Raw genomic sequence first — 18,379 nt, forward strand, 5'->3', positions numbered from 1 at the left:
CTCCAGGCTATACATGTTCAGGAATATGTTCCTGGACTGAATAAGGTGCATCAGTACTTTCCTCCAAAAGACTTGTGGGTTTAAGCTTTGAACAAGTTTTAAGCAATTGTTATACTAAAAGTATGTAGAAACCATGATTTTGAGGTTCACCAGTAATAAGAAGGATTAAGTGAGCTTTTGTAACTAGGATAATAATGTTTGTTTTACGTGGTCCTTTTACAGCATCTTTCCCTTGACAGCTGAATGCTTCCAGTGATTTAAAATGGATCTCATGTTTCCTTTCCTTTCTACCCTCTTTCATTTTCAACAAAGAAATCCCTTGTTGTTTCTGTTCCTGTTTCGCTCTGTGTGTGAGGGAGTGGAAATGCCGTGTGCCTCAAACCTGTCAGAAAAGTTCATGTCATCAAAAGGAGTTTGACATTTTGATCCCAAAGTGGCTGCATCTCCAGTCATGTCTTGCAGGAAGAAGGTCCATTGGCTGTGACCAGCTCCTGCACATCTCCAGCACTCAGGGTATTCCTTCTGTTCCTCTAAAACTGAATTTAGAACAGTTCCCCTGGGGAAATGTAGTCACAAAGAGGAGAGCTACCCTAGCTGCCCTGAGCCACTCCCAAAGAATGTTTTAGAATCTGCCTCAACAATGCTTCCAGCTTCCCATGCATGACTTCTTTAGGTAAAAGAGAGAAATGATGGCTTAAATGATGGCCAGATACAGTAGCACCACTTGCCTCTAAGGGAGCCAGAGCTCTCTGCAGAGCTGCTGATACGAGCAAAATGTAGTAGGGACAGGTGGGCTGGAAACAAGAGCTGGAGAGAACTACTGACAGTTCTCCTCCCAGGTGTTATTAATGAGAAACTCAGGTACACCCTATTTCCATCCGCTGAGATCCATTGAGGAGCAGCTGACATTTTAAATTTGGTAGCTTGGATCCTCTTCAGGCCGCAGATTAGAATTTCAGAGGTTATAAAAAAAAGTTTATTGGTTGTAAAAATATTCTGTTTCATAATTGCCAGGGAAGAAACCAACTGTTTCCAAATGGAAAAATAGTGTAATGGTAGGAGAGATTATTCAAAACATCAGATAAACAAAGGACAAGGGGTTAAAAATTGGAAGAGTTGTCCACAAGTGAAACAAAATGAAAAGCGAAGGATTTAGGCAGAGAGTGGGGCACCGTTCTGCTGTCCCCATCCTGCAGGCATGAAGGACTGTAAGCAGCAAAAGTAATGCTGCTGTATGTCTCACTGTTCCCCCTTCTCACTCAAATCAGAATGATTTCTTGGGTACTGTTTCTTCTTTCCTCCTCCAGGAGGGTTGTCTAAGCCACACAAGGCAGAGATTTCATGGTAGCTTCGTGGTTACTAGGGTTTGGAGAAGTGAAAGCTTCCAGATATGGCAGAGCATGTAGGATGAGTTTACTATCGCTGTGAATGGTTTCTGAGCATTCTTATCAAACACACCCTGACAGGTCTCATAAGCTACAGCAGCCAGAGCAGTGGGATAGCTATCATATGTTTCTGAATGGGTGGAACTGAAACCAGAGCTTTTTGTCTCTAACTTTTCCCTTACGGATTTTACTTTAGTTTTGCATGCATAAAATGATGTTAAAACAGAGATTATAAGTAATTATAGATGTATTTAATGAACACATAATTGATCTTTTTGCATAGTCAGGACACTTCTACCTCAATCTTTAAAATACACTAAATATACAATTTGCTTCCAGTACTTCAAACCTGCTGACTACTGAGTGTTTACAATGTACCTTTCTCACTCATGCAGACATAGTTTTGCATTAGCTATCGTGTATTTAAAAATGTGCTTTCCCCCCAGTATCAGACAGGCTGCATCGATGGCTCTGACTATACACAAGTTTGCCAGGAACTGAAGGTTTGGGCGGTTGAACTTTCCTCCCAATCCACGTGGAGAGTAAATCCCATCTTCCCAATGGAAGGATCAGGCAGAAATTCCACAAGCACAAACTCACGAATACCCTGTGCAGAAATAATCCACAGAGAGGGCTGTTTGGCTCTTGCTGCATTCTTAGCTGGTCAATCACAATAGCGCCAAAGAGTTCTTGCCAACTCTCACACGCTTCTCTGACATAGCTTCTTTCACATTCTTGCTCATTTTCCTATCTGCTATCTAAAAAACTTTAAGGAAATTCACAGAGGGGGAAAAAACCCAAACAACCCCTTTATATTTGTTTAAATAACATTAAAGCAAGGGTGGGAAATGCCAAGTCTGGACTGCAGCATAAGCAAGGCAAGTGACTATTTCAGGCTGCCGGGGAAGCCTCAGCAATTCTTCGATTTAGTTCCCAGCTCTCTCATGGCGTCTGTCCCAAACTCACTGTGTTTTACCCTCTTTTTCTAGCTCCTCAGAAGTCCTCTGCCACAGTACCAGAGGATCAGAGAGACGTCTAATTAAATGTATATTTTAAACATGTCTTTATAGACTTGTTCATTCATTTTTAATTATTATTCCAAGTAGCAGCTGAATGATCCTTGACTGCTTTCCATCTTATGATCACCCCATGCTTTATAGACTCCGTTGCTGTGAGTCTGGCAGAAAAAGGCATCAGTTCAGAAGGTTTCTTCTATTGATTTGAGACTGGATTGCCTTTATTTGCTTTCATATTATGTCAGGAAAAAACCCTTTCAAACCTGATCTAATCTGGCATAAAAGCTCTTGGGAGCCACCTCTGACACTCAGAGCTCTTCCTCCTGCCCCTTGCAAGTGCCAGCGGTCTGCTCTCAGGTATTTGTCCACCTTGGTCAACCTGCTCCACAGACTGAGGCAGAAGAGAAGGCTCAGCCCAAGCGCGGTGTCTCACGTGGCTGTGGCGGGTCCACTGACGTGCATTCCAGGGCGGTGGAACGCTCCCATACAAAGATGATGAGGATAGAAAGGGTGGGCCCAGAAGATCAGAAGATGTGATCATCAGTCTATAAGCCATGCACACAAGGCTTTAAGTGCCCCAACCCATGCATCAACTCTCTCCTGGAACAAATGACCCCTTCAGGGAATGATGCTGTAGGGGAGGGATATGAAGTGTGCAGGGTTTGGGCTGGCCAGGACATAGGCTTGTAATATAGATGCTTTTGCAACATTAATATATGCCTGTTTTCTTGCCAGCTCTGCAGAGTGCCAGAATTTGGCCCTAAACATTTAATGAAACCATTGAGATTTATAATCAGAAAAAGCAGAAAAGAAAATAGGAAAGGGAGGAGGGAAGAGGAAGAGAGAAAACTGTACAAAAGGCATCTGATTAAACCAGTGATAATTACCGATATTGTTCCTCTCTGAGCCAGGATCATACTTCAAAATAAAAAGTGGAAGATAATTTTGTTAATAATTTTAATCAGCTTCCTTTTCACGAAGGATCGGAGAACGCTAATAGACGGTTTTCCGAAAGACAGATGATTTGTAACACCATCAACTCAATAACCGAAACAAGAGACCTATTCTCTCCCCCATTTGTCTGAAGTAACGGGTTCCTCCAGAGGAAGAACAATAGACAGAGATTGAAAAGCCTTGATTTGACCTAAATGAAAGATATTCTTTGCTAGCAGATGCTTTATCCTGTAGTTTATTTTTTTCTCTCTCTCCCCAATGGGCTTTACAACCATGTTGTCCTGTTTGTTTTTGGTCTTTGTTCCCTTTCCTGATACCAGGCTAAAGCCTGGCTGGCTTAAGCAGTTGAGGGTATTTTCTGAGAGGAATTTGTTCAGGTTTCCTTGGCAACGGGAGCCACAAGAAGCTCAGTAAGGCACATTTTTGAGTGAGATTTTTTGTTTTCCTTTTAGCCGCTCTCGTGCAGAGATCGAGGAGAGATGAGCTGGTTAGATTCAGATTGATCAGGTAAAGTGCAGTGAAAGGATGGGGGTAATATTTGGCTCATTTCTGAATCTGGCAAACAAAGTGAAGCTACTACTGCTGGTGGTGGCCCTGCTGTTTGCCTCCGAAATATCAATAATCTTTCTACCTAACAAGATTTGAGAAAAGAATAATTACAGAGTGATCTGCATGATTTGATTTAACTTTTATATAGGGACTAATGCCTCCTATTTTCAAAGGCTACATGCCTTAAATTAGTGGGCCTTTCTATGTAATTGCTTCCTGCCACTGTTTTCTTTTATTGAGAAAAGTCATGTAATGCCATTGCAGATGTGCTACCAGCTTGGATTAAACATGGTGCTCTAAATCATGCGTAGTACAATAAATCATACGCCTGCCATTATTTTAATGCTTTGCAAATCTTTGCATTTGTTTTTCTCTGGAGTTGGAGGAAACACAGTAGGAAGTAATGTTGTGAAATCCTGAAGAATTTCATTGTCAGTAGAGCTGCTTGAGAAATTATGCTCCTCCTCTTTCAGAATAGTTCAGTACAAAAGGAAACATTTTGTTTAAGTTTTGTTAAAAAAGAGTTTTCATTGAAAACATAAATGTTCAGTTTTCTTATTGAAAGTCCCAAAGCAAAAAACGTTTTTCTTTTCTTTCACCTCATTTTCCAATGCAGGCACCTTGGTGAAGAAAAACAAACCCAAACCCTAAATAATCAACCAATAGTAACTTTTATTTGTAAAAAGGGTTCCCCTTCTCTGTCCCTGCTGCTGCCATGCCAGTAATTTCTCCATTTTCCTATACAGCAAATTTTGAAAAAAACCTGTTACTCTAGTTACTGAATGCAGTGTGGAATACTAGCTGTTATTCTCCTCTTTCAGCCATATGCAAGTTTGTTCTTCAGGTTCCAATAGATAATCCTTCTTTTTTTGAGGGAAACTGAAAACTTTCTGAAACAAAATCCTTTTCTGTAAACTTTCCATCACTGGTGTCAGCCAGAGGCAGGTTATTTTGGTTTGTATTAAAACCATAAGCAAAATTTTGTCCATTTTTTCTAGAGACTTTCACAGTTTACGGGCAGAACAGAAATAAAATAATAAACCACCCCAGCTTTTCCTTTAAATTCTCATCAGACCTATTTTATGTGACACGGAGGCAAAACTTTGGCTTCACAGAATGCAGTCTGTTCTTTTCCATCTTGGAGTGCAAAGACTGGGAGGGAAAATGCCTATTCCTTCCTGGCTCCTCAGTGAAACCTGATTGTTTTCACCTAGTTTGAATTCTTTGGTGTTTGAAGAAGTTTACTACTATTCTCTTGTCTCAGATTTGGAAAACCAGTGAATGGGTTAACTGGCTTGTGCCTTGCGGAGTGTCCCACCACCGAGTGTGCTTCCGAGAACATGCTGCTTCCTGGCGTCATCACTCCTGCTATGGATATAGACAGACGGGCTTCACGATTATTAGGAGAGACTGCACTATGAATGTTGTGTGAGGCTAATAATAGCAGGCAATTGCTGTTATATAATTGCTATTTTTCTATCTATTTTGCTGTTACATAATTGTTATTTTTATGTCTATTTTTCTAGTGATCATTTATCCAAATGCAAAAAATTGGCATGTTTTGTTGTTGCTCGGGCATAACTTGATTATAACTCCTTCAGCAGTAGAGATCATTTAGATGATGCCCAGATGCATATACACATAGCAAATGGTTTTATTACATTTCAGATCCCTGTCCGGGTAGTTTTTGCTGGACTTAAAAACTGAACTGCCTCAGGTTCAGAGCCTGATATATCCTATTAAGGACACTTGACTAAAGAGAATACTTCTCGCTGACACAGGGGCTTAACAGATTAATGAATTAGTCTGTAATACCTTCTCCTTCTATGGGCTGGTTCAAGTTTTGCTGCTGTTACTTTGATTAGCACTATCTCCTCTGGTGCTGAGCCAGGCAATTCTGTATATTGACTGTGCTGGCACTTCTTACTGCTGTGAGAGAAGCAGAGAAAAAATCCTGCCCTATGAAGTTTGTATCGATCCAAAAGTAAAATTGTAAACATAGCCAAAAGAGCTGTATTCTGAAAGGAAAAATAGGGCTGTTAATGCTGTGGAACAACTGATGTTGTACCCAGCCCATATTTTTTCCTTTAAATATATAACATTGCTAGCGTAAGTTGTTGAATATACTTTATATCAGCAATAGTCCTCCAAAACTCAGTCTTTTCATGGCATTATTGATATTACAAACCACAGTGGTTTATGTTATTAACTGCCCTTTGTTTACCTCAGGTTGTTAATCAGAGCGCTGGCCATTAAGGGCTGGCAACACATGATTTCTCTAGGATTATTGCTAACATTTCTGCTGCAGTCAGGAGGGTTTTTCTGGCTTAGCTCAGCAATGAGGAAGTCTGTAGCTGATCAAATGTGCTCTCGCATGCAAGTGTCACTGCAACTGACAGGAATTAATATGAAAGGCAGAATCTAATACAGAAAACATTACTTTATACCCACCCTCCAATTCAATACTAAATTTTGGAAAGGAAAACAAGGATTCTAGAGCACACAGCTCTGTGACTGACCTACTCACAATTATAAATGGCAAGCTGGGAGATATAACATCCCATTCTGCCTCACTTGAATTGTCATCTTTAATTAAAGAAGTTCTATGTCACGGATGACATTTCTCAGAGAAATGTCTCTCAGAGTCTTGGGGAGGGGAGAGAGAGGAAGACTGGGAGCAGTGTTTTTGCTGTCTATTTGCTATTTTCCCCATACAGATTTAAGTGGTCAGCATTGCAGCATTTAGAGATTGGCCCCAGAAATTCTCTTGGGCATTAGCTGATGCTAGCTCCAAGGCCAGGGTTTTGTGAATGCTCTAAGTAGACTTCCACTTAGGAGGCAGCCTGTGCCTTGTACTGTCACTCTGAAAGACATTCATTCTGGTCCTGAGAGTGCGGTGTTATTGAGAGTTTGTGTTTAGTTTCTGGTAGGTAAGGTACCGTTTTCCCCATTTTACAGACAGATTTTGGGCCCTGAAAACCAGCACTCAATAATATATTTGCATGCCTGGAGTTCTGTTAAGCAACATTTCAGGAGCCTAAACACAGCAGTGTTTTTTAGGAAATCCTGTTTAATGTATGGAGACATCGTTAACATCTTCGGTGTATAAATTTTCAGATAGAAATGCTATAATGAGTCTAAACCTGTGCTCCTGGTCATGTTGGATCAGGTCCTTACTTTTCCCACCGTGATTGCTTACCTCCTGCCAGAGTTTTTTTTGAAGTTAAGAAAAGAAATATCTTCGTGTTTTAGTCCTCTGTGGAGCTTGCAGCGCTGAGTATGCTCAGAATAAGCTTGATTTACTCAAGTTGGGTAAAGCAGTGGTGGTACCTGCTGTCACATCGATCCATCAGTGATCACATGAGTCACTCGCAACGCTGGTTCCCTAGAGCCTGCTTGGCCTGAGGGGGCCTCCAGACATACCACCCATGACCAAACCTCCCCCTCACAAGGCTGCCCTCAGTGCAGGTGAGGTGGAGTCCACCCTTCCTGTTGAACACAAGGCACTACACAGGAATGCATTAGACATGAGCATTCATGAAACAAATGATGGAGATATAAGGAACCCTCCCCAGGTGCCCCCTTACCTCTGAGTTGTTCTTTTTCTTTGCTATTAATTAAAACAGAGAAGAAAATATCAAAACTAAAGAACCTGGTTGTATCTGCATTGAACATGGAGGAATCCCATTTAATCAGCCAGTCCATGTCACTAAATTTTTCTTTTAGAAATTAGTCAAATTGCCATCTGAAACAAGATGATGGAAGACAGCAGATTATAATTGTGGTCTCTGAAGTAAAACACTCCACTGGGAAGAACCTTGGCTCATTCCCAGAAGAGACGTGATCAATGCCAGTGTAAGGCATGGGGGGATTTTAAAAGCATGCAACCTTGGCCTAACTTTGCTCCAGCTGAAGTCAAACAACACTTAGAATTTGTGGTGCTGTTAGGTGATATTATGAGTGCAACAAAGAAGCAAAAGGGTGATTAAGGGATGGGAACATCTGTCATATGAGGAGAGCCTGAGAGACCAGCATTGAGAAAAAAGAAAGCTCAGGGGATTTTAACAATGTGTACAAATACCTGATGGGGGTGGAAGGTGGGGTAAAGACAGAGACAAGTTCTTTTCAGTGGTGCTCAGTGACAGGACAAGTGGTAATTTGGCACAGCTGAAAACACAAGAAACTCCATTTAAATGTAAGAAAAAGCTTTTTGCTGTGAGGGTGGTTGAACAGAGGAACAGGTTGCCCAGAGAGATTGTAGAGGCATTCATAAGCCATCTGGACATGGTCCATGAGCACCCTGCTCTAGCTGATGCTGCTCTGAGCTGGGGTGTTGGACTAGGTGACCCCCAGAAGTGCTTGCCAGCCTCAAAGATTCTATAATTCTATTATATAAAAATATGATTCTATTATATGAATTCCTATTTCCAATTATTTTTACAAGAAATTTTGTTATATCACAATAAAACACATACAGATAGACTTTTTATTTCCTGAAGATGACTCTCAATATTTATGTATTCAAAGATACTTTATTTACTGTTACATTTTATTTAATTATACTTATTACATATTTTTATATACAGCTGCATTTATTTACAAATATCTACACATATGAAAATGTGGCATAGAATTATTCTCAGCTAATAAAAAAGTTCCCTAACATTTTGATATCATTCTTTCACCAGCCCTTTAAAACCAGAATACCAAGTAAACAAAACATTAAGTTCCCCTGCTAAGAAACTATTCTTTTGTGCTTCATCTGCTTTTCTTCTTCATCTTAACCTTCATCTCTCACTTCCTCCCAGAGTTTTGACTTCCATGCATTTTCCTGATTCACCGTTAACTGTTACCTTATTGACTGGGCTACTGAATTTACCCACTTGTAGATTTTACTGAAGATCTGGGATTATAGCAGGCAATATTTAATCACAACTGGATTAGAGGAAAAAGTGAATATATTTTTTTGGTCTCAGAACTAAATAGTGGCAAGGAACCAAAGGAATGACTTTTCTCTTCAAAGGGCAAATCTTCAATCCTGGCACACATTTTGGGAGGGCGAAAGTGATCAGCCTCCCACTCCTCTATGAAAAGAGCAACTGCATTGCAGAGCTAGTGTGAAAAAAGCCCCTGTCAGAGCTTGGCCTCGTGCTGCTGCCAGTCCCAGAGGCTGTGTGGATCTCAGGAGTTTTGGCATTGAAGCTTCTCTTGAACTAGAAGCACGTACAATTCTCTGGCAGCCTGTGCAGAGAGAGAAAGATTTGATAAAGTTGGGTTTTTTCCCCTTGTCTTTTTTTTTTTTTCTTTTTGTAGGCAGGGGCAGTAAAGCCTTGAGTAAACAGCTCAGATAGAGGATCATAGAGTATAGATGATGAAGGTTTATTTTCTCCATATTCTTAATCTTACCTGTTTTCATAGGGTTTTAGATCTCAAAAGTAGTAGTTCACCACTTTTACCCCTTTATTTCTGATTCATGTGTTCTGATCAGTGCATTCACCTGTTGTGGAGATTGCTATATTTGTTATCTGTCTTATCACCTTCTACTTCCCCTGCATTGCTTAATATAGTTCTTCAGCTTGTCATCATATTTCCTATCTCCTGCCACACTATTTAAATGGTCTTTACTTCTCACCAGTCTCAAATCCATCAGCTAGAAATGGAAGGTGTTGACAACATTTTCACTTATCCTCTCAAACAATATTTAATCTTTTAGTAAACTGATCTGTTTCAAAAACACGCTGTTGGAAAACAAGCTATTACACATCTAGAACTTGGCTTTAATTTTCTTTTCACCATTTTTTCTGGTTAAGTCATTCTCTTGGTTAATGCAATGAAATAAAATTGGAAATAAAATAAATTACATGGTAGATAAAATCACTGCTATAGATCTCATCTGTTCTCCAAAAGGATCATTCAGTATAAGGAGATATTTTTTAGTTTCCTGTTTATTTTACATATATACACCTACTAAATGTTTCTAAAACACTGCAGAAATTATGCTTATTCACAAGCAAATATATCAAACATCAGTAAACTTTGTTTGATATTCATGTTGTGAATCTTAAATATATTTCTGAAAGGCACAGACTATTAAAATATAGGCACTTTGGAAGTTAAGGATCTTGTCAGCACAATTCTCCCTTTTTAAGGACCTGTTCTGCCAAGCTCAGTTTGTCTCTGATATTTATCTGCTTTGACTCCAGCACATTTCAGTTCTGTCCATTCCTGTAATTTCCAAGTTATGTATGTGTCAAATCATTCACTGACCTGATTCCAGAAAACATTTAAGCCCAAGCCGAGTTTCCTTACTCAGTGTAGTTTAAACATGTTCAAAAGCTAGGTGCCTCCGTTAAGTGCATTTTAAAGCAGAAATTTGCTAATGAGCAGCACTCTGGTGTTTGTTGCCTGCTACAGTGTCTTATGTGCTTCTCACGCTCCCAGACCAGGTCCATGTATATTCTTATGCTCCCAGAACCAGTTCACCAAGCCATTATCTTCTAAAACCTCTGCTCCACCACAGTTCTTACATACTCCTCAACGCCAAAATATGGAGATGTTTTCAGTAAATTGAAGTATAGGCATGTTTGGACAAATTATTTTAACTTTTATCTTTTCTTTTTCCTCACTTTAATTAGTCTGGTTTTAGATAGAAGGTGTTCAGAACAGGATGGTCTTTTTGTGTGTCCCTTTACAGTTTCAGTTTCTCAGAAAAGCTGTGATGATTCTTTTTCCTTTTACCCAGTACTGTTGTTTTAAAACTGCACATATGTATTATTTGCCATTTTCCCAGATGGGCTAAAGATATATGAGTTCAAATGTCTTTACATTTTGACTTGCTCTTTATGGACTACAGGCTCACTCAATACTCATAGCACCTGGTTGACTGACATATGGGGTGGAATTCATCTTACAGGTTGATACGCTTATATTTACATATAGCTAAAAATTTCTAAGTCTAGCTCTAGATTCCAGTAACTGTGTTAATTAGCTCTATCTTACTGGTAATTCAGAGAGTTGAATGTTGACAGATAACCTGAACTGAGACATCAATCTGACTTTGAGTGTGGTGTGATCCCATCACTGTCATCATTTTCTCTGTGGTCTGACAGGTAGTAGCAAAGCATCCATACCAACCCAAACCAGCCTTGAACTTCACCTTCAGACTTCTGACTACAAGTTCTTAACTTTGAGAATATGCTCACCTTTACCTTTAGGTTAATTCAGGTGCCCAGCGTCAACAAGTTAAGGTCAGTTTTCTATTAGCACTAGTCATTTTTCTGGCCTATGTTTGGGTTTTGTTGACGCTTTCCCCAGCTGATTCTTTGCTCAAGCTTGTTTCAGAGTGTTCATGGCCTTCTGCTATAATGTGCATGCTAGCTGCTACTAATCAGCCATCTAAGAGGTTGTCAATAAAACACCAGTCTCTAAGTTTCTGCTAAAGTCAAGATAAAGTCTAAGCCTTAGGGCTCGCTTAGGGGATTTCTCTCCCTGCTGACCACAAAAGCAGGCTACAGAGGTAGAACAAATTTTCTTAGCTTTTGTGAAGACACCTTTAGCCTTTTCAAGAAAAATAATCTCTTTGATACCTGTTTTCCTTCACAAACCTCTGCTGTTCTTAAAATAGCATGGATATTTTGTGAAGTCCACACTTTTGTGAAATCCACACTCTATACCCAGCACTATTTTTAAGAAAAAATTCAGCATTCTTCTACCTCTGGACTACGCATGGTACAACTGGAAAGGAAAATGGCCATAGTCTGAGGTGCTCCTGTTTGAGTTCTACATGTCTGATGATCACTTCTGAAAGATCTGATCAAAAGACTGACATGATTCCCACAAAAGGCACCAGTGGCCCATGTAACAGCTGGGTGTGCTTCCCATTATAGAATACAGAATGAAAACAATCACAAAATAAGAACATTTTTCTCTTTCTATTTCTCTTGAAATAAAACTGGTCTCAGAGCTAAGCTTGATGCACCTTCCTGTGAAATTACTGGTCTTAGAAGACAGAGATTCTGCCACAAATGTATTTCCCTGTAAAACCTTCTCACTTTTAGATCCATCATGTCGCTTAGGAACGGGATCTCTGTGGGAAGTTAGTGAGTAAGCTTCTGAAATGGCAAGGTAATAACAAAACTGATTTCATTCACTCACCCTCATGTTCTCATCACACTCACTCATACTCTCACACCCATGTACTTACAAGCACTGAGACACCAAGTGGTCTGCAAGGTCACTTGTGAGAGATGTGGAGGACAAGAGACACCAGCTACCCAGCCTTCACTTCATTTCTTGGGTTCCTCTTGATGGGCAGCAACAAACCGGCTTTTGGATAGGTCTAACCCTTAAGGTGATCTATTGCCTTAGAATCTTGCTTATTCTGCCTTCCACAAGTCTTACAGTACGTAGGATCACCACATAATTTAAGCTGGAAGGGGCCTCAGGAGGCCTCAAGCCTGATCTGCTCAGACAGGGTCAGACCAGGTTGCTCAGGACTTTGGCCAGTCAGGGCTTGAGATCCTCCTGGGACTGCATTGCCACAACACCCTGCTCCAGCTGGAGCAGCCTGCCCCAATGCCCACCTGTCCTCCCAGGGAAAACGCTTTCCCTGCTATCCAGTGTGAACCTGTTTAGTTTCAGTTTATGCCTGCTGCCTCATCCTCCAGCTGTTCACTTCTGTGAGCCATCTGGCCCTATCTTTTTGATAACATCCCTGTAGGCACTGGGGGCTGCTGTTAGGCCCATCCCAAAAGCCATTCTCCAGGCTGGAGCAGCCCAGCCCCCTCAGCAGGGAAGGAGGCAGGTGCTCCCACCCTGAGCATCTTGGTAGCCCTTGGTTGAAGTCAGTTCAGTTTACCCATATCTCAATAAAAATAGCTGTTGGTTTGTCATAGCACAAACAAAACAGTAGGCTGTATTAAGGCTTTTACCATCAGTCAAATTCTACTGTCCATACTGTTTCTCCTTCCTCCAGATGTCAGATCACACTGCTCCTCCTCCATACAGCCATCCATGCCACAATCCTCAGGGCTATTTAACTACTTAGCAGGAACAAGCTACAGCTGCACATCATCCATGTCAATCAACCCACTGCCTTGGAGGCCAGGCCACAGCTGCATGTTATCCATGCTAATCAACCCGCTGCCTTCATTCTTCTACATTGGTTTTGTTCCCTAGTTGTGGGTACATTTATGGCTGCCTGGCTTCTTGGGACAGCAGGAAAAGGGATGGAACAGATGAAGGTTTGTAACCTTGTGTCCTTTTTACTATTGCTGCCAGGCCTCTTGCCAGTAACTCATTCGTGCTGTGGCCTTACCGGAGTACAGGTCTTCAGGTCTTCATGTAAATATCATGTTCCTCCACGTTTATTGGTCTCACTGATATCAGTTACAGCCTTGGATATGAATATGTGCCAATCAATATGGTTTCTTCTGATGCTTTCCCACAAAGATATTTCCATTCACACTTAATTCTTACTAGTCTTTGTATTCTCATCAAAGGTCTTTAAGTGATAAACTCTGGGATGTATATGACCTGAGAAAAAAGTAATAAGCAGGGCAATTTCTTAGATAGCCCACAAAATGTATGGAAGAGTAGACTTGTGCCTTGTTTGTATGTATGAGCTCTTGATTCACCTTTTTGTTTTGATGTTTTTAAAAAATTTTGAAGTTTCCTCCTTGGAAATAATGCATGGCTGCCACCTCACATGTGACCTGTCCACAGAATGCAGAAGATGACCATATAATTGAATTAGACTCGTGGCATTGATGGGACTGCAGACAGAATGCGATACAACAAAACACTGATAATTTGATGCTGAGAAGTTGCTGATTCACTATAACATAAAAAAGGGCATGACATTGAGGTTAATCTTTTGAAAGAAAGGGGAAGCTGAAAATTTTTATGGCAACTCCAAACTGCTCTGCTAACCAGACTTTTCTGTGTAGCTTGTGCTATTCATTAAGTTGCTCTCTGACTTCTTCACCATAAATGAAAAAGTAATTGCTTAATATTTTTAACTTTATAAATCTAAGCATGTGGATAGACAAAATAACTCTAATTTAACAATAACATTACTAGTTTTCTTCTAGATTTCTTTGCCTTTCCTTTGATTTTTTTCTTTCTCATACTAAGCCTGGATTAGGCAGAAACAAGCAGAAAGTCTGAGTTCATGAGACATCAGTTCCTATTTTGCTGATCTGAATAGTCTGGATAATTTTCATAAACTTTGAATGTTTATCCAAAGTGACCTTTTAATCCATTTCATTTTCATTTTGTGTTACTCATCTTCCTGATTTTGAGATTCTTTTTGATGTTCATGATAAAGTGTATTTGTCTGATGGAAATATTGGGAAATTTTCATTCTGTTTTATTTGAGATAAACAGAAATCAAACCACTGGATCTCACCATTTCTGAATTTTGAGGAAACTTAGATCAGAGCCAGACTCTGGGACTCTCTTTTTTGGAAACTGCTAATTCTGGATTCACTTTTCTGTGTAAATTATACGCCTCTGCTTTTCAAAGTGATGATTAACAGTATGAGTCCTATCACTAGAAATAACACAGACAAATTCTGGTGTTTTTCCCTGAAAAATGGGACTTGGTTTTTGTTGTTTTTTTGTTTGTTTTTTTTTTTTAAATATTTCATATGAAAATTTTAATCATGAAATCATTTATGTGGAGAAGGCTGCTAAATAGGTAGTCCTATACCTGAATTAATTTCAAGAGTTTTTGAAAGAGCTGAAGTGGGTGAAAAATAGTGAGGATTTTCTTATTGCCACCCCTACACTTTCCGAAAAGACCAAAGACTTCTTTTCATCATACTCAGCAACAAGTAAACATTAAAATAATGGAAGCGATACAAGCACAAGTCCTTCTTTAAAGTCATTGTAACTGTATGACTAAATAGTTGAGTCAGTTTTGAAGGGGTCAGTCAGAAACTGGAAATCAAGTTCAGATGCAGAAAGCAAAGATGTTTTCCAGTGAAGTGTAAAAACATACATATACTATTTCCACAGAATTCCATCACATCTGGCCACCAGTATACACAAGATTACCCTTCACATTTGTCTGTAAACTTTCCCTGTTAGGAAAAAGGAGGAAACCCTTGGACAGAGCTATACTGCTGCAGCACACAGACACTTGTCAGTGTACAGCTGTCCTACAGAAATTAGGAATTATGCTATGCATTTTTGAGTACTGTCTACTGGTATTTAAGTTATTGCCTGGCTGTGTATGTGAGCCCTAAAGTACTCTTGTAAAATTAAAGGGATCTGAAGAATAGATTCATATCCATACGTGAATTCCCTCTTTTTGAAATTGTAAGGAGAAGTGATAGAGAAGTGGCTATACCTGTTTCATGTCGACCTAAATTCTGTGGTTTTTTTTTTAAAAAAATTGTAATTGTTATGACCTGGCCAAATTAAAGGTTATGTAAATTAAATACATAAATACAAAAATCATGTTCCTTTTCACAAACTAGAGTAAGAGGTGAAAATGAGTTTTTCTTATCTTCTGCCCAAATCTTACTATTTTTAAACCTGTGAAATTTGATTGTAACTGAAAACATTGCCTGTAAAGTTTGCAGCTTCCTTCTTTTCTAAAGTGTTTCATGTCAGTGCAATGGAAGATAGATGGTGTCCCACAGACAAGGAGGTCATTTTGGGGAACAACTCATTAACATAGTGAAAAGAGCTTTAAACTTGTTTCAAAGGCCCACAGGGAAAAGGTCCAAAGGCAAATTAAAACCCAAAGAGCAACAACAATAATTATTGACCTAGTTGTGTGGATGAAGATGATCAGAAATCAGAAATGCTGCTGGAATGCAGCATTCACAAGAATGAAAATAACAGGGTAATCTGCCGAGAAACTATGCAGAAGACATAAGGATACATTGGCTTGAGGATTGAAACAATGACAACATAAAGATGGTGAAACACCACCAAACTGGAATGCTGGTTGCAGAAGAGTGCAGCTTGTAAATAAGTCAAGCAAGAGCAAAAAAAATGTAGATGTATACATCAAGGGTAGTCATGGAAGTTGAATTGTATGGTCATATTCCTTTCTGGGGTTTCTGCTTCTGTAAGTCCACTTGAGTCACTAGGATTTGTTGCAAGAATGAAATTCATATGCTTTTTTGTCTAACAAAGTCAATTTGATACTTAATTTTGTTTTAAATTGAGGAAAATTTCTACAAATATTTCTATTAAACCCATGAGATAAACAACTGAGCTGTTTTGATTTGATCCAGTAGAGGGCAATGACACCTATACACAACAACTATTTCAGTACACCATGAATAAACACCCTTAAAGTCATAGTGAGAATAATCACACCACTCCCCTTTTAACCTTTCAGACATCAGGTTAATTAGGCAGAACTCCAGTTCATACATATTATCCCAAGGGAACACGTTACTGTATATTTTTCCTTTTTGATGTACAGCTGCAGTATTAAGTCAGGCATGATTTACATATATGATGCGATAATTAGGCCTAGGAGCCAGGATGAACCCATACACTGTGGATAACTGGTTTAGCTTGAATACGATAAGCTTGACGATATTACATGAATATCATTTTTTATGATTGAAAACATGATAAACATTGCATATTGCTGGAAATGTTACCCTGTGGCTGTGCTAGTAGCAACCTCAAACATTCTCTCCTGTGAAGTTTTATTCTGTTTCTATGTGTATGTATAATTATTATTTACCATTTATTTACCATGGTTTTTCTCCTAAGGAGTTCACCATCTAAATTAGTCACAGACAGGTGAGTATTAGGTAGGAACTATTTGAAGGAAGGTAGACCGAAAGGATTTGTCTAGGTAGGTCATAAACTGTGCATTTGGAAACTTCTCCTTTAATACTTCAAAAACATCCACTCATATTCATTCACAACCAGCCTCTCCTATTCTCTGTGTTGATGTTGGCTAGGTGCATTCTCACCATTACTTACTATTTTTAAGGCAATAAGATATCCCCCTAATTCAAGGTACATTTTATAATTAAAGCCATTGGCCTCAAATACAGCTTCACTTTGTCTTTCCTTGCTGTGTTAAATCCAAGATATATTACAAGCTTATCAGAGTAGATCCTTCTCTTGCAAGCTACTTATAGAACAGCATCCTCTATCATACCTTGTCATTAAAACAGTTTATGAAATTTATATTACTTGAAAATGTAATGAAGTTATCAAGATATTTTATATAGGGTGCTAAAAGTTCATCCAGTCCCTCAAAGCTATAGAATTATGTATTGATTGTGTTGTTTACATGATAATATACCTTGATTATTATTCAAGCTCTGTGTTAAGAAGTTTGTACTGCAATCCAGTACAATGACTGGACAAATAACCTTAGGAGACCTCATTATTCAGTGAATATTGTTGATGAGTGTGCTTAACTCTGTAAAGAAATGGACAAAAGGACAAGATACCTCAGCTGAAGTTTTTGCAACCCGTATCAGACAGACACTATGATCAAATGGGACAAGGGATTAGACAGTGGGGTATGGAGAAAACTTCAGAGGAGTTGGCAAAAATCTGATCATATCATGACTTTAGTCATGTGCATTTGTTGACACTTCTTGGTAAATAAAGCATTGTAATTGGGAGGGATCTTCTGGTGTTTCAGCTGAAATGGGTTTTTGTGAAGGATGTGAAGAAAGTCAGATTCTGGAAGAATAGAATTAAAAGTACAGGGTGGAGGTGGCAGAGACTGGGGAGATGGTAATTAATAGGATATCAAGACTGGCATATTTTGGAAAGTAGAGAGGCAAGTGGTAACATAATACAAATGAAGACAAAAGAAATAGTCCATGGATTTGCCTCTCTAAGATTAATTTTCAGGTTATCATGGGCACTGGGGCAGACCAGCCTCTCCTCCTTCCCCCAGAGTTTGAATCCAAATGTTTATCTAAACACTGAGAAAAAGCAGAGGCATTAAGGTGGGTTTTAGCTGAAGTTACCTCAATCAAGAATGACTTTTCATACTTAATAAAAATTTCCTTATTATTAGCTGTGTGGTAATTTTAATGTTATTCAAATAACTTGGGGCTTTGTGATTGATGGTGTTTTATTTTGCTTGTTTTTCTACTGTGAATGCATTGAGGTCACTTCTGATCAGTCTTTGGAAGCTTGAAGATGCCTATGAAATCCAGTTTCTAGAGTAGTCTGCTTTTGTTTGAAATGAGTAATATATACTTTAGTGTTTAAAATAGAAATGAGTCAAGCAAATCATATGTTTGCTATTTACAGAAACTTTTTTAAAGGTTTTGGGTTTTTTTTTTTTGTTCTGTCTAAAGTTATATTAGAAAGAATTTCCACCCAGCAACTGCAAATCTGAATAAAATCTGTACCTTCTCATCTAAATTTATCATGAGTTTTTAACTAGTTTGTAGAAATCCAGATATATTTTTAACAATGAAAACTGAGTTATGGCTTGGGTTTTAAAGTGCTTAAAGAAATCAATTG

The sequence above is a fragment of the Falco peregrinus genome, chromosome 3, assembly GCF_023634155.1.
Source record: "Falco peregrinus isolate bFalPer1 chromosome 3, bFalPer1.pri, whole genome shotgun sequence".
NCBI lineage: Eukaryota > Metazoa > Chordata > Aves > Falconiformes > Falconidae > Falco > Falco peregrinus.